We start from the raw sequence: 23249 nt of genomic DNA on the forward strand, positions 1-23249 counted from the left end.
AAAAATATAGGTTTGGAAAGCTCAGATCATACCAACACACATTGAGAGATCTAAACCAAATTAAAGCTATATCACAATTTCCAATATCAGTTATCTGTTCAATAAGATTCTATGATCAAGGATATCAAAAGCTGCACTTAAGTCCAAAAAAACGAATAGAACATCATTGCCTTTATCTAACTACTTTCCAACAATCATCAACAATATTCAATAAAACAGTTTCCATAGAAAGCACTCCTTGTTCTTCAACATAGTCAAGCAATTGTGTTAAAGCTACCTTTTCTAAAACTTTAGATAAAAATGTCAAATTAGACACCGGTCTAGAATTCCCAGACAAACCAGTATCTACTGTAGATTTTTCAAAATCGGTCGCACTACTGCAGTCTTCCAAGATTGCAGAACAATCCCCAATCTCAAAGATTCATTAATCAATGGCAAAACAGACTTAACTGTTACATCTTTCACAGCCATTAGTAAAGTTGAAGGGCAAACTGAAACTGAGGGCCACAAGGAAACCATTAATTTCTTAAGATCATCCAGTAAAACATCATGAAAGTGGATAAAATATTACATATTGGCTTGTCCTGAAAACAATGGACTGATTGATCCAAGACAAAAGAAGATACTCTTTCAGAATCAATTACTTAAATCTCCAAGTCCTAAGTAAAACAGATTTTTTTCAATCTTTTCTTGAAAATAAAATTAGATAATTGAGTAGAAAAACATTGTAAAGAGCCTTGAGAAACAGTAAATAACTTTTTTGTTAATGCAAAAACAGTCTTGTATGTATTAGGAACTGAGTAAAATAAGTTCCCTCAAGTTTCAAAAATGACTGACTTATACTCATCCGCTAATCTTTTCCAGTCATATCTATCCCCTGCAGTTCATGTTCTATACCAAACTCAGCCTTCCTCATCCTTCTCTTCAAAATCCTAAGTTGTTCATTAAACCAAAGAGAAGAAAATTTATGAGATTTAGATTGTACCACTTTTGTGGAAGCCAGGCATTCATACAAAAAATGAACACCCGAGTTCCAAGATGGGAACATCTAGAAGAAGTTGGAAAGCAATAGGCAAACTTGAAAGGAACTATTGTTAGGGCAACAAGCCTTTTTATAAGGAAATTAATTAAAAGTAAGAGGAAAAGGAGACTGCTTTGGTTCTCAAAAGTAGTAGCTGAAAAGGTAAGGAAAAAGAGGTAAGCCTTTATAAACTACAAGATGTCGTAGCAAGAGGAAGACAGGCGACAATATCTGTAAAAGCTAAGGGAAGTTGGTAGAGCAGTCAGGAAAGCAAGGATGCAAATCAAAAAATATATAGCCAATACGGTAAAATTGGGGGACAAGACAATTTTAAGATATGTTAGTGATAGGAGGAAAGATAACACAGAATGGCTTAACAAATTTTTCTGTTCTGTGTTCACAGCTGAAGGGCAGGGATCAGGACAGCAGAAGACAAATACAAATAGGAATGGAGGGTTGATAGTCCATGAACAATTTTCAGAGGACTGTGTTCGTGAGGAGCTGGCTAAAAACTAAAGGTGGACAAAGTGATGGGGCCAGATGGCATACATCCGAGGGTACTGAAGGAACTTAGGGAAGTTCTAGTGGCTCTGCTGGATGACCTTTCAGGGAATCAGGAGTGGTCCCAGAGCAGATGTTGGCACTCTCTACAAAAGCGAAAGTAAGGAAAAGGTTGGGAACTACAGGGTGTAAGTCTGACTTCTTTAATTGAAACGCTTTTAAAACAGAGAATAGCAAAGCTTTTTGAATCCAGTGGATTACAGGACCCGAGGCAACATGGTTTTACTAGAGGCAGGTCTTGTCAGATAAATCTGATTAATTTCTTTGACTGGGTGCAAAGAGAGTTGGACCGAGGAAGAGTACTACTAGATGTGGTGTATTTAGATTTTAGCAAAGCCTTTGACACGGTTCTGTATAGACAACTAATAAATAAACGGAGTGCCCTTGGTATGGGCCCTAAAGTGACTTATGGGTTAGGAACTGGTTGAGTGGAAGGCAACAGAGGGTAGTGGTAAATTCAGTTCATTCTGAGGAAAAGGATGTTACCAGTGGTGTGCTGCAAGGTTCCGTTCTTGGGCCGTTTATATTTAACACTAGTAAAAAAGGCCCGTTTCCGAAACCAATGAAACGGGCGCTAGCATGTGGCTGGGTCGCGGGTAATCCTTCCAGCTGGGCCGCAGCTTGTCCTGTTCGCCCATGTCCCAGATGGTGACGGGCACGTTGTTTTCCGGCTCCTCTGACTCCATGTCAAGCGATCCCAAATATAGTCTGTGCTATAGGCCCTCTGGCACTCTTCAGTACTGGCATTAGGCATTTAAAAATTTCTCCCCCCCCCCCCCCCCGGTCTATTTTTGCACATACCCACAGCAGGAATATTCTTCTCTCGTTCAGCAGTGGTTCTGTGCTCTCCGTGCTGCACAGATAATGAGCCAGTCTGCTGGGGAATGCTCCTCCCTTATTGTCACGTAGTTTCCTCTGATTGGTCCGTTTTACATTGCCTAGTGTTGCCTGGGAACGGTGTTGTGATGGTCCTTTGTGTTTCAGAATGTTGAGGGTGTTTTTTCTGATTGGTCCGTCATGCGAGGGCGGGGCAGAGAGACATGGTCAGTGTTATGGCTTCACCACCATGAATCCATGAACCCTTCAGTGAGTGACTGAGTGACTTCAGAACGTTGTCTTCAGAACGTTGAGGGTGAGTTTTATTATAGTAGATTTTTGTAAGTGATATTGCTGAAGGGCTGCCTGGTAAGGCTTGCCTTTTTGCAGATGATGCCAAAATCTGCAATAGGGTAGACACCCTGATGGTGTGGATAACATGAGGAAGGTCTTGGTGAAGCTAGAGGAATGGTCTGAAATTTGGCATACATTTGGGCTGCAAACACCAGGAGAATGGTAAAGTTAAGGGGATGAAGAACTTTTGTACATGAAAAAGGAGCAGGCCTTGGGTGTGATCATATGTGATGATCTTAAGGTGGCCAAACAAGTAGAAAAGATCACAGTGAAAGCTAGACAGATTCTTGGGTGCCTAGGGAGAGTGTCATGTCCCCAGTCCATGCCCCCTGTCCAGCCTCACCTGCAGCCTCGGCTGGGAGTTGGAGTCGGGTGTGCATCAGAGCTGAGTCTTTGGCGCTTCGGGCAACTTTCTCTTCGGGCCACCTGTGCCACTGGCACCTCTAGGCGTGCACACACATGCCTGTGTTCTTTAAAAAGGTTCTGCTCCAGGAGAACAGGCAGGGCACCTCAGGCCCATTTAAGGCAGCTCTGTCCTCTTATATGCTGCCTTCACAATGAGCAGTCCTTGCCTCAGCATTGCTATTTCCATTCTTTGCCTCAGCGTTCCTGTCTCCAGCCTTTGCCTCAGCGTTCCTGTCTCTTATCCTTGCCTCAGCATTGCTGTTTCAGTTCTGCCTCCAGGTCTGCCAAGCCTGACCCCAAGGTCTCTTTCAGAGCTGCCTCCAGGTGCTGTTCCACTGGACCTTCTCCCAAGGTCTCTTTTCAGAGCCATCCACAGGTTCAGCTTCCATCAAACATGTCTCTCTGAGTCTAGGGACGACCATCTCTAAGGACAACCAAAATTTCAAGATTTGGGTGTCCTCGAACGTATTATCGAAACGAAAGATGGACGTCCATCTTGTTTCGATAATAGGGGTTTCCCCGCCCCTCCATCGAGACGTTTTGCGAAGACGTCCTCAACAAAACTTGGGCATCCCTTTCAACTATGCCTCTCTAGGTGTGTCTTGAGGACTGGGTTGAGAACCCCTGTATTAGGTATACTGGAACCTTACATTTAATCCTTATGTTTTTGTTATTATTGCAGTGGTTTTGTGTCTTCAGTGTGGTCGGCAAGTAGGGCATTAACCCTGACATTGTACAGGTGGTCAATCTTAGCCAAAAGGCCAACAGACCATCCTTATCCCAAAGCTCAGGTGATCTTAGCTTGACAGAGGAGAGTTAAACCTGGAGAGACTCCTGTGCTTCAATGAGCAACGCACTGGACAGGCGATTGTGTAATACGTCACCTAACTTGTACAGCAAGAATGTGCATAAGTTATACCAGTATACTTTCCCCTTAAAAAGTACCTGAAAGAAACTGCAAGTACACATTCTCACCTGCTATTAGTATGCACAATCCATGAGAAAATTTACATGCATACTTTTGAAAATACGGACTCCGCACCCAGGATCGCTTTGCTCATCACAGGAAAAAATATAAGGGAAGGGAAATGGCACTTGTGCACACTTTTCACTTACTGGTGTTCCCAACAATTTTATAACGAGCTCTTTCTGCTCTTTCTGTTTCAGAAATACACCTGTCATTCATGATCTTAATTTTGGAAAGCTGGAGACCATGGTGCTGCAAAAGAAAAGACAGCCTAGATGGGTCTTATAACCCTTATCTGCCATCATTTTCAAGTTTTCTCTAGGTTTCAAAGAGAGACACATATACTCTTTTCTGTTGAATTTTGAGCTCAATGGAGCTGAGAAATTACTGCTAGAAACAAGTCTCGATATCTCAGCAGCTGTTTTCAGTGCCCAGAACACTGACCTGCAATTCACGTTTTCACTTTTGACTGACTCAATCCTTCAGGGATTTTAGGGAACGGAAAATTTATAGCTACATGTGACTAACTCTTTTCTGAAATATAATTTGATACCTTCGTATGATGATGGACTCATTTGACAAAAGGCTAATAAACTCCAAAGCGTAATGCATTAACTGTGAACATAGTGATCTGATCCTTCTCAGCCCTTTCTTTCACAGACTGGGTCAAAACAATACACCATAATATGTTCCTTATTATAGTTAATATTACGTGAGATGAAAGCACTTCAGTAGGATACCAGAATCCTCTAATCTCTGTATTTTCTAATCCCTGTATTGAAAGCGTGTAGCCAAAGACAAATTAAACCTGCAATATGCAAAGAAATTAATCTGCAGGGAGCACCAGAAAGAACTTAAGGTGTGAACTAGAAGACACTGGAAGGCTAATCAGCTAATTTCACATCAAAAGCAAATCCACATGTCAAAATTTGGCATATAGGGTAAGATTTAAGGATTTTTCCAACACAAAAGAAATAAATTGTGAAATCACTCCCTTATCATTAATGAACAAAGCAGGAGCACCAGGTTTAAAGCCAAGAAATTTGACTAATAGCTGAATATAGTGTTACTTCTCCATGTGTTTGCTGCATTTCCAAGGACTATTCTCTGGGTCATAATCCCCAGTGGACTAATGACCTGGGAGGACCAAAAAAGGTCATCAAGCCATGTATCCCAATAAGCCTGCACTATAATTAGGCCTGTGCAGACTCAACAAAAGATGGATACTAGAGGGAAAATACTGAAATGTAGGAGGGCATAGAGAGATGGAGGAGAGATATTAGAGACAGACGGAAGATGCTAGATGTAGGGGACATAGGGAGATGGAGGGGATACACTGGCTATGGGAAAGGGGGGACATTGGTAGATGGAGGGATAATACTGAACATCGGAGGGAAGATAGAGAGAGATAGAAGGAGGATTGGGAGAGGAGATGTTGGACTTGGGGAGACAGGAAGGGGGAGAGAGGAAGATGCTGAATGGGGGAGAGAGAATGAGAAAGGAGATGCTGCACAGAGAATAAAGAAGGGATAGAAGCTGGATGGAGGGGAGAGATGCTGGAAATGGTGTAAGAGAAAGCAAAATACTGGGGAAGGTAAGAGATGGGGAATCGGGGGCTGGTGTGAGGGTTGAAAAACTGCAAGTACATGCACTAAAATAAAATAGTACGAAGGAGGAGTGAAATCTGAGCTGATAAAGAGGGAGAAAAATAAATGGAAGAAAGCAAAAGGAATATCAGTGTCCAGAGATGGACACGGGAGAAAAGAGGTGGCAATTGGACAAGAGACCCTAGAAAGAGAGTTAAGAGAAGACAGAGGAAAGCAAGAATGCAAAAAAGAGAGACAAGGACCAAAATGATTAGAAAAATAAATGCCCACACAACAAAGGTAGAAAAATGTATTTCAATTTAATGATTGGAATTTACATCTGCTATCTGTATATTAGTATAAGGGAAATGCATTTGTCTCTATTTTCTGGCTGCTTGGTTTTTTAGTTTAACTTTTGTCTGCATATTTCTATTTTTAGTTTGCAGTCATTCATTCCGTACTTGGTAAAGGTCTACACAGCGTCCAGCAAAAAGGGACCCCAACATTTTTCCAAATAACTGAGAAACTTCCTACTGGTGCAGAAACTTCTGCCTGAAATTCGAGACATTTCTGAACATTTTATTTTTTTCTACAGACTAGAGCTCCAGCGCATCAAGCTCGCAAAACAGTTGAGCTCTTAATTAATGAAACCCCGGAATTCATTGAGCCAACAGTTCAGTGGCATTGAAGACTTCGTGAATGTGTCAAGGTTCAAGGAGGACACTCTGAACACATATATGAATTAACTTAAAAAAATACTTTATACTAATGTATTTTCAAAGATAATACTAAAGGTCCCTGCTTACTAAGCCATGCTATAGATACACGTGTTTTTAGCATGCGCTAACACTAGAGACACCCATAGGAATATATGGATGTCTCTAGTGTTAGCGCGTGCTAATTTTTAGCATGCGCTAAAAACGCTAGCGCACCTTAGTAAACAGGGCCCTAAATGTTTAAACAAGTGCAAAAGTATTTTCAAACTATGTAAACCGGGGGGGGGGGGGGGGGGAGTCTGTTTTTTCCACACACCATGTATACCCGTTTTGAGTGTGTGACTGAGACCAAGTGTTCTGCCAGCATGGAGATTCTATGTAGGGATCTGTGCTATAGTAATCCAGCTTGTTCAGTTTTCCCAATAGGTATTAATATTCTATGACCCACTGAGATATTTATGGTGCTGCCTTTTTCTGAGTAGGCTTCTTGTGTGGGTTTTGGAAGTTGGAGTTGTTATGGTACATAGATTTTCTGTATAGGTCCTGAGACTTTTGTAGGGTTTTGTATTAGTTCACAATATGTTTGGTACTGGGGTTTATGCTTGTGATAGGAAGCCAGAAAATTTTCATTTTGTGTCATTTCTGGGAATGCTAGTTTTATTCAGTGTAAGGCACCTTGATCACTCTGAGCACCAAAAACTAATTAAAAAGTTTTTTAAAAATGTTTTTCATAGTTGATTAAAAAGATCCATATACATTGGAGGTACATATCTAATTAAGTTTCTATAATTGTATGACATTCAATATTTAATTAGAACCCATCATTGGATAAACCCTAAATTGTATTACTGATTAAATTTTAACTGCCAGACCTTCGACCATTCTTCTAATTTTTGGAGATCTATTCTCATGGTTTTTACTCCCTTCGGGGTATCCACTCTATTGACTATCTTTGTGTCACCCGCAAAAAAGCAAACCTTTCTTTATAACTTTCAGCAATGTCTCTCACAAATATATTAAACAGAATCAGCCCCAGTATTGACCCTTGAGACACTCCACTACTCACCTTCCTTTCCTCCGAGCATATTCCATTTACCAACACCCTCTGTCACCTGTTGGCGCAACCAGTTTCCCATCCAATTCACCACTTTCAGGCTTATTTTCGAAAGAGAAGGGCGCCCATCTTTCGACACAAATTGGGAGATGGGCGTTCTTCTCTCAGTGTCGCCCAAATCGGCATAATCGAAAGCCGATTTTGGGCGTCCCCAACTGCTTCCCGTCGTGGGGAAAACCAAAGTTTCTGGGGGCGTGTCGGAGGCGTAGGCAGGACTGGGGTGTGCCTAACAGATGGGCGTCCTTGACCCATAATGGTAAAAAAGGGCGTCCCTGACGAGCACTTGAGCAACTTTACTTGGTCCATTTTTTCTTACGACCAAGCCTCAAAAAGGTGCCCGAACTGGCCAGATGACCACCAGAGGGAATCGGGGATGACCTCCCCTGACTCCCCCAGTGGTCACTAACCCCCTCCCACCCTGAAAAAAAACAACTTTAAAAACTTTTTTGCCAGCCTCAAATATCATACTCAGGTCCATTGCAGCAGTATGCAGGTCCCGGGGGGGGGGGGGGGGGGTGTCAGCGGAGGTATAGCAAAGGCATGGACATCCTTCTTTCAAACATTTTGGATGTCCTGAACTGCCCCCACAGGGACAGCCAAATTTCAAGGCAGAGGAGTGGCCTAGTGGTTAGAGCACTGGTCTTGCAATCCAGAGGTGGCCAGTTCAAATCCAAATAAATAAATAAAGGGGGTGTCAGAGGCATAGCAAAGGCATGGATGTCCTCCTCACAGAAACATCCACATTTTGCCCTCTCAACAGGATACACTTTTATCTATTCTCTGCTGTGAAGCTTCTGAGCACTCTGTAAGGAAGCAAATGAACAACTATTGAATCTAGCTCACTCCTATTAATCAACTTCCTTCCTACTAGAGCACTCTACAGATTAAATGTAATTGATCACATTCAGAGCAGGACGGAGCCAGGAAATTGTCTGTGATGGAAAGTGCAGCAAAATAACCCAACTGGATTATATGGATTTATAAACATGAGAAAATAAAACAAAATGACAGCAGTAAGGGATAGATTTGGAATGGGAACTCTGTATTTTTGAGATTAGCCAGAAGGCAAGTTAGATTATCTTGAAATGTATTTCAACCTTGTGTATATCTGTCCATGTATACTCACAAAAAAACATGGCATATTTACAGTTCCTTAATGTATTTATTTGTATGTTTTTTGTTTTTAGAAGACACCTGTCGAAAGGCTCAAGGCATGATATTGTTCTACAGAATGGACTCAGCCATGGAAGGATTTTGCATGATGAGTATCCAAAATATAGCAGCATATAAATATATATACGCAATATATCTTATGTGGCTATGGCTGACATCCAGTGCCAGTAGTTAGGACAGATTTATCTGAATATTTATCCAGGTACTAGTGCTGAACATTGGCGATACTCCCAAGTAAGATCTGGTTACACCTTGGCTCCACTTCCAGAGTGCGCTAGTGCTATCCAAATATCCAAATAGCGCTGGGGCAGTCAGTGATGATATTTTGCACAACACAAAAGGCAATCAGGGTATACAAAAATAATCACATTAGCGAATATATTGTATACAAAAACATATAAACCAATTGTACTTACAGCAGCTGGTGATTTCAGTTGTGACAAATTAACAGTATTCAGTGATCATATTATTATCTACTAGTAAAAAAGGCCCGTTTCCGAAACCAATGAAACAGGTGCTAGCATGTGGGTTTTTTTGTGTGTGTGTGTATGTGTCACAGAGTTATTTTGTGTGTGTGTGTGTGTGTGTGTGAGTGTGTGAGGGTGCGGTGTGTGTGCAGGTTGTTGATGTGTGTCTTTTTTTGTTTTGTTTCGTTTTTTGCTTGGGGGTTGGAGGATGTGCTGTGCTGTGCTGGCAAAGTGGGTTGGCTTGGTGTGTGGCTTTGAGGGTGTGTTTCTGTTGTATTGTGTGTGTGTGGTTTTGTCTGTCAAGGAGGTTTGTGGAGGGGGGTCTTTCTGTTGGTGAAATGTAAATGTGGTTGTAGCGGGGTCAGCCTTTGTTGAGTGTTGTTTTTTTTTTCCATGTTTTTTTTTTTGTGTTGTGCTGAGGCAGCAGTGTTGTTTTAGATGGGCGGAAGGTAGAGGAGCACGTTCTTTGTCTGTCGGTATTTTTTGACCGTTTCAGGGCTGCTGTAGAGGAATGCTGGAAGAGAAATGTGCTGTTGGAAGCAGCGCCATCTTTTTCCATTGGGCTGGGATTCTGGGCATCCTGGAGGTGGGTGACGGCTTGCCTGAGGATGGGAATGGTTGTTTTAAGTTGGCGGAAGGGAGAAGAGCACGGTCTCGGGCCTCGGGGGGTGATCCGGTATGTTTGGTCCATTTCAGGCCGGCTGCAGGGGAATGCTGGAACATTTATGCGCTGCAGGAATCAGCGCCGTCTTTTTCCGGGTGCTCGGGGAATCCCCGAGGTGGGAGACAGCTTGCCTGAGGCTGGGGATGGTTGGCCACGTCCTTGGCCGCTTCAGCAAAAGGGGAAGAGGAAGGGGGTGGGGAGTTACCTGCAGCCGCCTGAGAAACCATGTATTCTTTGTTTGTTTTGTATTATTAGTTTGCATTTCTGTTGAAGAAAGAGTGGATGAGTTTCGAATGATGGAGGTGGTGCATCGGTGTGCGGTTGTTTCGTTAGTTTGGCAGCCAGTCTCCAGCGATTCCTAGACAGGGAAGGAGTACTCCTCCCCCTTCCTTGGTCGCTGTTTGCTGCTGGCAGGGTCGCGGGTAATCCTTCCAGCTGGGCCGCAGTTTGTCCTGTTCGCCCACGTCCCAGATGGTGACGGGCACGTTGTTTTCCGGCTCCTCTGACTCCATGTCAAGTGATCCCAAATATAGTCTGTGCTATAGGCCCTCTGGCACTCTTCAGTACTGGCATTAGGCATTTAAAAATTTCTCTCCCCCCCCCCCCCCCCCCCCCCCCGGTCTATTTTTGCACATACTCACAGCAGGAATATTCTTCTTTCATTCCAGCGGTGGTTCTGTGCTCTCCGTGCTGCACAGATAATGAGCCATTCTGCTGGGGAATGCTCCTCCCTTATTGTCACGTAGTTTCCTCTGATTGGTCCTTCTTACGTTGCCTAGTGTTGCCTGGGAACGGTGTTGTGATGGTCCTTTGTGTTTCAGAATGTTGAGGGTGTTTTTTCTGATTGGTCCGTCATGCGAGGGCGGGGCAGAGAGACATGGTCAGTGTTATGGCTTCACCACCATGAATCCATGAACCCTTCAGTGAGTGACTGAGTGACTTCAGAACATTGTCTTCAGAACATTGAGGGTGAGTTTTATTATAGTAGATATCATTTATAGTTTTTGGCAACCCCCCTATATTGTATATTTTTTATGGTTATATGTTTTTGTAGGTAACATATCAGCTGATGTGATTTAAAAATTCTGTTCCAGAATTTAAAAAGGCATGGGATAAGCATGTGGGATCGCTTAGGAACAGGAAGAATTAAGGGTTACAGAGGATGAGCAGACTGGATGGGTCATATGGCCTTTATCTGCCGTCATGTTTCTATGTTTCTAAAAATGTATTAATTTTACATACTGTGATTTCTTTTAGTGTTGTATATTTGTAGATATACCCCTTTTTAATGTGTTGGTAATGAAATGAATTGAAACTGCACTGGCTGCCGGACCTTTATGCAGATCCCGGCCAATAACTAGACGGGACCCACATAAGACAGTTATGTGGGCCCCAGATGTTTATTGGCTGAGACCTACATAATGGGAAAGACATGTATCAGCCCCTCCAATCTCTCTTCCCTCTGATCCCCTCCCCCCCCCCCAAGCAACCTCTACGCCCAAGCCAATCCCCTACCCCCTATGTCCCCCCCCCCCCCAAGCCTGGTCTACCTTGAAGCTCCTTAGTGGTCTAGGGGGCATGGGGGCTAGTTGTGAATCCATTCTTAATTATTTGGAACTCATGTTCTTAATGAATATTCACTTTCAAGCATAACCATTTGATTTTGAGGCCTCTAATATATTTTTTCAGCATGTGCTTCATCATTTTTCAATTGCTATCCTCAATAAGTATCAGTAAGTTAGCTTAATTCCTAAAGAATTAAAATGTTTTCTGTTCTTGCTGCAGTCTTAAGAATTGTAAAGGGACCTGGTTACAAACTTGCAGCCTTTCAGTACTTCTGTTCATGAGATACTTTTCTGTGCTAATTTGTTACATGCACTGAATGATTTATATTTTATTGCTTTATCCATGATTTTTACTCTGTAGTAAAAGTTGTGAAGGACAATTCTATACGGAGCACCTAAATGTATGTGCCATTTACACACACCGATTTATTGAACAGGTGCACTTATGTGCATAAATTACATCACTATCTGGCATTTATCTGCATAAGCTTTAGGTGCTATTCTGTAAAATAAGGCCAAAATCACTTAGGGCTAGATTCTATATATGGTGCCCAAAAAATTGGCGCCAAAAAACAAAACAGGTATTCTATAAGCTGTGCTTAAAGAGCCTCTTTTACAAAGGCACGATAGCATTTTTAGCACGCACTAATATTTAGGGCACGCTAAACGTTAGCGACATCCATAATGGACGTCGCTAACATTTAGTGTGCCCTAAATATTAGCATGCACTAAAAACGCTAGTGTGCTTTAGTAAAAGAGGCCCAAAGTTAGGCATGGTTTATAGAATAATGTTTACGCCCAGGAATCACGCCTTACTTTAGGCACAGCCATTTGCACCAACCAAAACATGGTGCAAATGTATGAGCCTACACTAGGCACACATCCCCATTATTCTATCACAACACACATTAATTTCAGGAATGCCCCGTTATGCCCACAACCCTCCCATTTCTGCACGCCCTTTTTCAGATCACTGGTAAATTTTAGGCATGGATCCTGCACCTACATGTAAGTGCTAATTGAATCTAATTAGTGCCAATAATTGTTTGTTAAAAAGTCAATTATTGGTGCTAATTAGCTCATTATTCAATTAAATTGTGCACGCAAATTGGCATGTGCCCAAATTTGCATGTGCAATTTTTTGGCAATTTTTATAGAATTAGGGAATAGTGCATAAGTGTCTGATGGTATAAACATGTGCAATAATACTGTAAATTATGCATACTTTAGGACACACTTACAGACTTATTTTTGAAAGAGAAGGGCGCCCATCTTTCGACACAAATCGGGAGATGGGCGTCCTTCTCCCAGGGTTGCCCAAATCAGCATAATGGAAAGCCGATTTTGGGCGTCCTCAACTGCTTTCTGTCGCGGGGATGACCAAAGTTCACGGGGGCATGTCGGAAGCGTAGTGAAGGTGGGACTGGGGCGTGCCTAACACATGGGTGTCCTTGACTGATAATGGAAAAAAGAAGGGCGTCCCTGACGAGCACTTGGGCGACTTGGTCCATTTTTTCTTACAACCAAGCCTCAAAAAGGTGCCCGAACTGACCAGATGACCACCGGAGGGAATCAGAGATGACCTCCCCTTACTCCCCAGTGGTCACCAACCCCCTCTCACCCTATGCCAGCCTCAAATGTCATACCCAGCTCCATCACAGCAGTATGCAGGTCCCTGGAGCAGTTTTAGTGGGTACTGCAGTGCACTTCAGGCAGGTGGACCCAGGCCCTTCCCTCCCCTACCTGTTACACTTGTGGTGGTAAATGTGAGCCCTTCAAAATCCACCACAAACCCACTGTAACCACATCTGCCCCCCTTCACCCCTTAGGGCTATGGTAGTGGTGTACAGTTGTGGGGAGTGGGTTTGGGGGGGAGGGGCTCAGCACACAAGGAAAGGGAGCTATGCACCTGGGAGCAATTTCTGAAGTCCACTGCAGTGCCCCCTAGGGTGCCTGGTTGGTGTCCTGGCATGTCAGGGGGACCAGTGCACTACGAATGCTGGCTCCTCCCACGACCAAAGGGCTTGGATTTGGTCGTTTCTGAGATGGGCGTCCTCAGTTTCCATTATCGCTGAAAATCGGGGACGACCATCTCTAAGGACAACCATCTCTAAGGTCGACCTAAATTTCGTGATTTGGGTGTCCCCGACCGTATTATCGAAATGAAAGATGGACGCCCAACTTGTTTTGATAATACGGGTTTCCCCACCCCTTCACCTGCTCAGGAAAACTTGGGCGCCCCTTTCGATTATGCCCCTCTACGATGACAACACTGACTTGGCATAACTGTTGGCACCTAATTGTAGGTGCACTAATGCTAATTTAAGTATTCTATAATGGAATTTTGGCACCAAGAAGACATTACAGAATTGATGTTCAGTGCATGGATTGGGGTGCATAATTCTGGGCCCCATTTTATACAATTGCCACCCTTCTGTTTATTTTACCAATGTGGTTGCTTCCTTGTAGCAGGCATGAAGAAAGGTGGGAAAGGGGATATAATGGAATGAGGAACTGTTACGACAATGCTCAGAATACACATACCCAAAAGAAAGACCAGATTTAAATAACTGCATGTGTTTGCACTTGGTGGGTCAATTTAGAAATAGCCCACCTGAGGTGCTATATCTGTGGGTAATTTCAACCTGCAGGTCTTTGACCTAATTTTCAGCTGTCTGTGAGTACAAGGACCTGTGTGACTTTGCAGTAGCTTGGACTGCATTTAAGTTTGCTGGAAAACAATGCACATACATTTGAAAATGCAGCTTGCATGCTGTTTTCTAATCCGATCTTAAAGAAACACTCCCTCACATTATGCATGTTATGAAACCCAGTGTGTAATATTAGCCGGGTTCAGGAGAACCATTTGCATTCAGCCAATATACCCAGGGAAATGGCTTTGAAAATTATCATTATATTGTTTTGCAGAAAAAAAGAATAAATTCCTGCTATGTTAAGTACCTTGTATTGTCTGAATGCTTCCTCTTCCCTCCCTGCTATTAGAAAAGGGAAATCATTTGCACAGCAGAAAGAAATATTAATCTTGTACCACAGTTTGATTTTGCATTATGTTAGTATATTCACCTTTTGCCAATGCTGTAGAAATAAGCTGTCAATTTAACTAATGTATATACAATGACTAACATATATGATGGGATTAGCCACAAATCACTGATCAAGAAGAAAGATTTTTCAACTGTATGGAAGAGTTTTATATACCAGGTTGAAATAATGCAATGGCATTTATGATGTGATCTCAATACGATCAGCATGTAGCTTGCTTGACGTATATTCCAAGTGCTTGTCATCTTCTTTGAGAGATAATTTCTTTGCAACTTTCATATGGCTTTTGTAAATTTTTTATTGCATGACTTAAAAGGTTTTTTAATCTTATAGAAGATTTAATGACTCATTCCTCACTGCAGAATTTTGCAGGAATGCAATCTGAATAATTTACCATGCATTTCCTGCAGTGGTAAAGACTTGAACATAACTTTTAGTGGTTGGGTTCTTTCTAACTGTTTGTTGAATAAGTACAGAGATTCTGTAAATATTATGCTTAATAGTTTTTAATGGAGGCTTCATGATTTTGTGCTCATTTCTTTCCTACACAGGATAAGTGCTTTCATAAGGCGAGAGTCTATTTAACCATTAGATGGACTAGTGTAGCGGTTTCTAGGTGGGGAGGTCAAGGTGGCAAACATCAGCTGAGGTCAATGCATCAAAACATTCATCTACCCTTAAACAACAGCAGCATGTCATAGATACCATTATCTCATTTTAGCATTAAATCAAAATTTAAAACATGTTTTTAAAGCAGTTTTAAGTAAGAAAATATCATAAACTATCTGATTTCTTTATGGAGCTGGTTACGTGGAGGGGCATTTTCGAACGGGGACGCCCATCTCTTAGGGCGCCCATCTCTGAGGACGTCCCCGTGAAGGGGCGGAGCATCCCGTATTATCGAAACAAGATGGGCGTCCAGCTTTTGTTTCGATAATACGGTCGGGGACGCCCAAATCTCAACATTTAGGTCAACCTAAGAGATGATCGACCTAAATGTTGAGATCGTCGACCCTAGAGATGGACGACCTCGGTTTTCGCCAATAATGGAAACCAAGGATGCCCATCTCAAAAACGACCAAATGCAAGCCCTTTGGTCATGGGAGGAGCCAGCATTCGTAGTGCACTGGTCCCCCTCACATGCCAGGACAGCAACTGGGCACCCTAGGGGGCACTGCAGTGGACTTCACAAATTGCTCCCAGGTTCATAGCTCCCTTACCTTCGGTGCTGAGCGCCCCAACCTCCCCCCCCCAAAACCCACTCCCCACAACTGTACACCACTACCATAGCCCTAAGGGGCACCTACATGTGGGTACAGTGGGTTTCGGGTGGGTTTTGGAGGGCTCACATTTACCACCACAAGTGTAACAGGTAGGGGGGATGGGCCTGGGTCCACCTGCCTGAAGTGCACTGCACCCACTAAAAACTGCTCCAGGGTACGTGCATACTGCTGTGAAGGAGCTGGGTATGACATTTGAGGCTGGCATAGAGGCAGGAAAAAAATGTTTTTTAATTTTCTTTTTGAGGGTAGGAGGGGGTTGGTGACCACTGGGGGAGTAAGGGGAGGTCATCCCCGATTCCCTCCAGTGTCATCTGGTCAGTTTGGGCACCTTTTTGAGGCATGGTCGTGAAAAACATTGGACCAAGTAAAGTCGACCAAATGCTCGTCAGGGACGCCCTTCTTTTTTTCATTATTGGCCGAGGACGCCCACCACACCCCCGTCCCGCCTTCGGTACACTGCCGACACGCCCCCGTGAACTTTGGTCATCCCCGCCACAGAAAGCAGTTGAGGACACCCAAAATTGGCTTTCCATTATGCTGATTTGGGCGACCCTGAGAGAAGGACACCCATCTCCCGATTTGTGTCGGAAGATGGGCGTCCTTCTCTTTCGATTATACTGCTAATAGTCTCATGATAGGAAATGTAAAACATTATTTTAATGATTGGCATAACCTAATTTGTTATATATCTGTTTGTTTGTTCTTTTTTATCTGTTTTCAACTTCTGAGCATAATGAACAGCTTGGCATATGTTTTATTAATCATCCCATCAAATAAGAGGAAACCTCTAGTCTGTAATAACTTACATGCTATAGTTAGCACTTTAATTTCCATTAGTGCTTCAGTAGGAAGCCAGTGTAATTCTTGCAGAATGGGAGAGATATGATCCCAAATCTTCTTCCCTTCAATGAGAATGCTGCAGAGTTTTGAACAGCTTGTCATCATTATTTATTTATATACTTTGGCAAGTCTAACACTATCCCATTACAGTAATCTAACCTCAAAATAATAGTTGCATGAACAATTGTAGTGCACATTTTTTCATCAAAAAAAGGATTAGATTTTACATAACTGGGATAACCATAAACAGTAAAATATAATCACTTAGCTTTTATGTTCTAATGGCTCCTCAGACCTCAACAGGTACTCGTTTCGCTGGGGCTTTATCAAGAGATCTGTGTGAACCTCTCAGGAGAAAACAAGCGATGAATACTCATGCTGGTCAGTGGACTTAAACTTTTCTTGGGTAAGGCTCCAACTTACGTATTGGCGATTAACTGTCAATGCATTCCGCCAAAGGCTGTACTACAATGGCGGTGGCGTTCTTTATGCTGTAGAGCCCGGAAGGGCTGTTACCAGATCTGACGGTGTTAGAGCGACAAATGCTGCTTGCTCACATGTAGCATCCCCAGTGCATGCTGGTGTTGAGACCGGTGGGTTCTAAAGATTGTAAGTAATATATTCAATGGAGTTCTCTTTGTAAAAGAATCCTATTGATGTCACCTCCTCATCTTGAAGGAATCACACAATCTATTGTCATGCACGTCAAATCTTCAAATTTATGCAAAAACTGAGCACAATGCTGCACCAGCGGGGCACCAGGGAGCCTTGAGTGATGCGGGAACGATGTTCTGTCATTCATGCATGCAGCAACCTATTAGTTTTGCCTACATAAATCTTGTGGCAGGGACAATTAATTATGTAGATTGCATTACTAGTTGAACAAGTTGTGTGATGTCTGAGGGAGTACGCCTTCTTATCCACCCAAGTCAAAAAGCTGTTAGCCTGAATAGTTATATCACACATTTTACAATTGGGTTTATTGTATTGAAAATGACCCATGGGCTGCTAAACATCAGTGATGTCTGTCCTCGCTTCCGGTAGTGATGCTGGACTCAATAGCTCTTTAAGATTTCATGATTGGGAGAATGCTATTCGAAGATGCTGATCCTTGAACACAGGATATGCCCTCATAATTCCCCAGTGTCTCCTTATTATGCGTGCAGTGATGTCGCCACCGGACATATATCACATAACAAAAGTGGTCATGGAATCTTCTGGGGAGGGGCTATTGTTTGCCCTGCAGCAAAAGATCCCTATTGTTGAATCTGGCATGTTTGTATGCGCGCTTGAGCACTTGCGGAAGGATAATTCCTTTCACTAAGGTTCTGATGGAATCTTGCAGAATGTGTCTTGAAATCTTGTTCTAAGGTGCGTATGCAACTAAAGCGCAAAAATCGGGAAAAAGGTAGGCTCTCATGAAGTGTCCTTGGATGACAGCTTGTGAAATCAAGAATTGTATTTCTATCAGTGGGCTTCACAAAAACCTTTGTTGTGAAGCCGTGCTCATTAGCTTGAATGTCAGCGTCCAAAAAATGGATCTGTGTGTATGAACAGGTTGCAGTAAATTGAATCGTGGGATGGCAGGAGTTCAACCATATTAAAAAATCGTCTATTGTGCCATCATCCAACCAGAGTATAAAGATGTCATCAATGTATCTTCACCACAGAAAGATGTTGGATACAAAAAGAGACCAGGCTAACCACCTGTCCTCAAATGAGGCCATAAACAAGTTCGCTATGGATGGCGCTAACGTGGCACCCATAGCCACCCCAGACGTTTGGAGGTAATGCTGTCTCGGAGCATAAAATAATTTTCGCAAAGGGTCAGTTTAGTCAAAGAGTGCACAAAGGAGGTGGGAATATCATGCGGTCTGGGTCTTGATTCTAAGACATTGCTCACCACCGCCAGAGCTTCATCTTGTGGGATCATGGTGTATAGGGGCTTAATGTCCAGAGTAACCATCAGAACATGGGTCTGTGCAGGTGTTTCAATCTCCAAAAGTATTTGTAAAAAATGGGTCGTGTCTTTGATGTACAAAGGACACTCGGTGGCCTGTGTTCTTAAAAGGTGTCCACGAACACTGACAGTGGTTCCAAAAGGGAACCCATGGAAGACATAATGGGTCTGCCAGGAGGATGTTGTTCCTAGATCAGCTCACCCCCATCCTTAAGTGCATCCCTGTGTGGCATATTCAGCACGTCTCAATAATTTAAATCTGGGCCAGTCTTGTTCAAGAAAACAGCAAGGCAGACGATCCGCAAACTCCAAGATGGAAGACAACACAGCAGATCTGTGTTGTCTTCCAGTCTTGTTCAGACACCACTCACTGAAAAAATATTTGACTCTAAATAAATCCATTATATACTGTTGATGCAAGCAGAGTTCTATATGTATTTGCAAAATTTCTCCTTTAGCAAATGGGAGATCTGGTTATTTCATTCAAAGTTATGAGTTTACCTAATTACTCCACTGAAGTCTCACATACCCTTGATTTGTAAAAGTGTTTAAAATAGGAGATAAACTCAATTGTTCATATGTTTTTGGTTCTATTAGCTTGCAATCTTCAATATGTAATGAAGCTACTCGCCCACTCTTATCTTCTTGATAGCCTAATCATGCAATCAGAGACCCATTTTTATCTCCATGATCATATATCCTAGCCTTGGGTCACTGAATTATTTGATTCTAAATGAATGAAACATTTATCTCCAATTTAACGTCAGGATTATAACAGTCACCCAACTGAACCAAGATAATATTCATCCTCCTAGTTCAAAGAACTTTGTTTGCATAAGCACACAACTGTGGAACACATTACCAAAAGCCTTGAAAACTACATACAACCACCTAAACTTCTGGAAAAAAATAAAAACTAGCCTGTTTAAAAATCCAAAATAAATGCCTGATCTCTGCAACACAACAAAACTAAAGTACATAATGGACATAACACAACTCTTCCGTTGTACGATTCCCTAATGTGGCTGTGCCACATGAACTTTATCTTACCACAATATCACTTTGTATTTGTTTGCACCGGAGTCTGCAAACACCTCTCCAGTACTATGTAAGCCACATTGAGCCTACAAATAGGTGGGGAAATGTGGGATGCAAATGTAACAAATAAATGTCCCTCATTTTTCCTTAAATTGTTTTTTCTGAATTGATGTGAAGACATTAGTATTACCTACAATAATATCTTTAAAAGCCTCCTACGATGTGATTGCACTTGCACAGAACCTACACTGTGATTTTCAAAATTGTTTATCTGCAATTTAATGTATTAGGTAGATTCAGTGTCTTCCATTAAGTAACCCAAAAGCCTCTGAGGAAATAGCTTTCCACTGTGATTTCTGTATTTCTTTTGCAGTATTAAAGGAGAGTAATTAGGACATAGCCTTCCTCCATGATATACTTTTTCCATATTATCCAGTTTTAGGGGGGCAAGCGGGGCAAAATTCCCCGGGCCTCCAAGGGGGGCCCGGCGCCGGGGTCTCTCTCCCTCTCCTGACGGAACCTGGGAGATTGTGTCCCAACAGGAGCAGGAGAGAGAAAACTCCAGCACCGGGCCCCCCTTGGAGGCTGGGGAGGATCTGGAGGAACAGACACATCTTCTGCCACATTGCCTTCCCCTACGGCTGGGGAGGGAGGCCCGGCAGCAGTGATGATCCTGGGGGGGATGCCCTGCAGCGGCGATGATCCTGGGGGGGTCTAATGTTCTACAAACTGTCTAAATTTCTGGTCTGCTGTAAATATGATTTAGCCTCCAAAGCAGGTGACCAGATGCCAAAACACCCTGCAGCTTCTGGGTTAGTGTCAGCACACTTGAAGAGGTTGTTATTTCAAGTGTGGAGCAACAATATTAGCTGTGCAGCATGCAGCTAAGTAACACACCTTTTGTTAAGAACTGTTTGAGTTACATAACAGTGATCCATGAGCATTAACAGCAGTAAGAGAGCCAGCTACGCAGTGGTGAATATATTTGTTCTATTTCTGTGGTATGAGAAGACTATTGAACATTGTGAGAAGTGATTAAATTACTGCTGAGGAAGAAAATATGATTAATGTGGACTTGGAACTCAATTATGTGACCAGGAGGCACCGACATTTTTCTGTGTTGCCAGTTCACGATAAATCTTTTTGATAATGAGATTGTATACACAAGATACAGTACATACGTGAAGATGCAGTTTAATATATAAAGGTACAAGATTACATTTAATATGGCTGGCCTGGCCCAGGCTGATATGCGAGTCCTTTGACCTGGTACCTCATAAAATAGTATGTGCTGATACCCTTGTTATAAATATTTACATATAATACAAAGACACAGCATTGAGGACAATAAGAATCCTTTTAAATATATGATTTTGAGATAGTGATATAATAATGAGTTATACTTTTTCTGATATATTTATGTACTGAATTATACATGAAATATTATTTACAAAGAATAAAATTTACAGATTTATTTGCAAAAAGGGTTTACATGCAAATATAAAGGAAACAAAACGTCAGTATTTTGCAGATTTTGGGTGTTTTGCACATTTTATGCATAAGTTTCATTTGTAAAATAAATATGAGCTTTGTTATATAGGCCTCAAAGTAATTTGAGATGGAGGGATATGAATCTTTTTAACCTTCATGAATGAAACACACAATCCTTCCTTTATATTATTGTACTATAATCCAGATGACAAGAGTCTTACCCGAGGTTTACAGTAAGCTCTTGTGTAGTCCAGTTGCTCTCAATTTTTTAATCTCTCTGTCATTGATGAGCATATTTCAGGGTTCATTTTACCAAGCTGCGGTAGAAAGTGTCCTTTGGCGCACCCTTACATGGGGTTTTCCCACGCACTAAGGCCATTTCTACCACAGCAGTAAAATGGCCGATCTTCTATTTTTGGTATTAATGGCCATGCGCTAATGTGTCCATTAGCGTGCAACCATTACAAACAATTATCGCGTGAACACTTCTGCTACCCATTTTGTAGGCGGTAACTACTACTATTACTACTACTATTTAGCATTTCTATAGCGCTACAAGGCATACGCAGCGCTGCACAAACATAGAAGAAAGACAGTCCCTGCTCAAAGAGCTTACAATCTAATAGACAAAAAATAAAGTAAGCAAATCAAATCAATTAATGTGTACGGGAAGGAAGAGAGGAGGGTAGGTGGAGGCGAGTGGTTACAAGTGGTTACGAGTCAAAAGCAATGTTAAAGAGGTGGGCTTTCAGTCTAGATGTAAAGGTGGCCAAGGATGGGGCAAGACGTATGGGCTCAGGAAGTTTATTCCAGGCGTAGGGTGCAGCGAGACAGAAGGCGCGAAGTCTGGAGTTGGCAGTAGTGGAGAAGGGAACAGATAAGAAGGATTTATCCATGGAGCGGAGTGCACGGGAAGGGGTGTAGGGAAGGACGAGTGTGGAGAGATATTGGGGAGCAGCAGAGTGAGTACATTTATAGGTTAGTAGAAGAAGTTTGAACAGGAGGGTCATGGGATAGGAGGAAATGTCCTATTGTGGATTAAAAACTGGTTGAATGATAGGAAACAAAGAGTGGGGTTAAATGGGCAGTATTCACAATGGAGAAGGGTAGTTAGTGGGGTTCCTCAGGGGTCTGTGCTAGGACCGCTGCTTTTTAATATATTTATAAATGATTTAGAGATGAGAGTAACTAGCGAGGTAATTAAATTTGCTGATGACACAAAGTTATTCAAAGTCGTTAACTCGCGACAGGATTGTGAAAAATTACAAGAGGACCTTACGAGACTGGGAGGGACTGGGCGGCTAATGGCAGATGACGTTTAATGTGAGCAAGTGCAAGGTGATGCATGTGGGAAAAAAGAACCCGAATTATAGCTACGTCATGCAAGGTTCCACGTTAGGAGTTACGGACCAAGAAAGGGATCTGGGTGTCGTCGTCGATAACACACTGAAACCTTCTGCTCAGTGTGCTGCTGCGGCTAGGAAAGCGAATAGAATGTTGGGTATTATTAGGAAAGTTATGGAAAACAGGTGTGAGGATGTTATAATGCCGTTGTATCGCTCCATGATGCGACCGCACCTTGAGTATTGTGTTCAATTCTGGTCGCCACATCTCAAGAAAGATATAGTAGAATTGGAAAAGGTGCAGCGAAGGGTGACTAAATGATAGCGTGGGATGGACAACTTCCCTATGAAGAAAGACTAAGGAGGCTAGGGCTATTCAGCCTGGAGAAGAGACGGCTGAGGGGAGACATGATAGAGGTATATAAAATAATGAGTGGAGTGGAACAGGTGGATGTGAAGCGTCTGTTCACGCTTTCCAAAAATACTAGGACTAGGGGGCATGCGATTAAACTACAGTGTAGTAAATTTAAAACAAATCGGAGCAAACTTTTCTTCAACCCAACGTGTAATTAAACTCTGGAATTCATTGCCGAAAATGTGGTGAAGGCGGTTAGCTTAGCAGAGTTTAAAAAGGGGTTAGACGGTTTCCTAAAGGACAAGTCCATAAACCGCTACTAAACGGACTTGGAAAAATCCAAAATCCCAGGAATAACATGTATAGAATGTTTGTACGTTTGGGAAGCTTGCCAGGTGCCCTTGACCTGGATTGGCCACTGTCGTGGACAAGACTGCTGGGCTCGATGGACCCTTGGTCTTTCCCAG

At 42.5% G+C, this 23249-nt stretch overlaps 1 protein-coding gene across 3 annotated transcripts in view; it reads right to left on the reverse strand.

Moving 5' to 3' along the window:
- Positions 1-23249, reverse strand: part of MAPK10 (mitogen-activated protein kinase 10) — a 338818-nt gene that overhangs the window by 254922 nt on the left and 60647 nt on the right. The gene's annotated exons all lie outside the window — the stretch shown is intronic.

The sequence above is a fragment of the Microcaecilia unicolor genome, chromosome 2 (assembly GCF_901765095.1).
Source record: "Microcaecilia unicolor chromosome 2, aMicUni1.1, whole genome shotgun sequence".
In the NCBI taxonomy this organism is placed as follows: domain Eukaryota; kingdom Metazoa; phylum Chordata; class Amphibia; order Gymnophiona; family Siphonopidae; genus Microcaecilia; species Microcaecilia unicolor.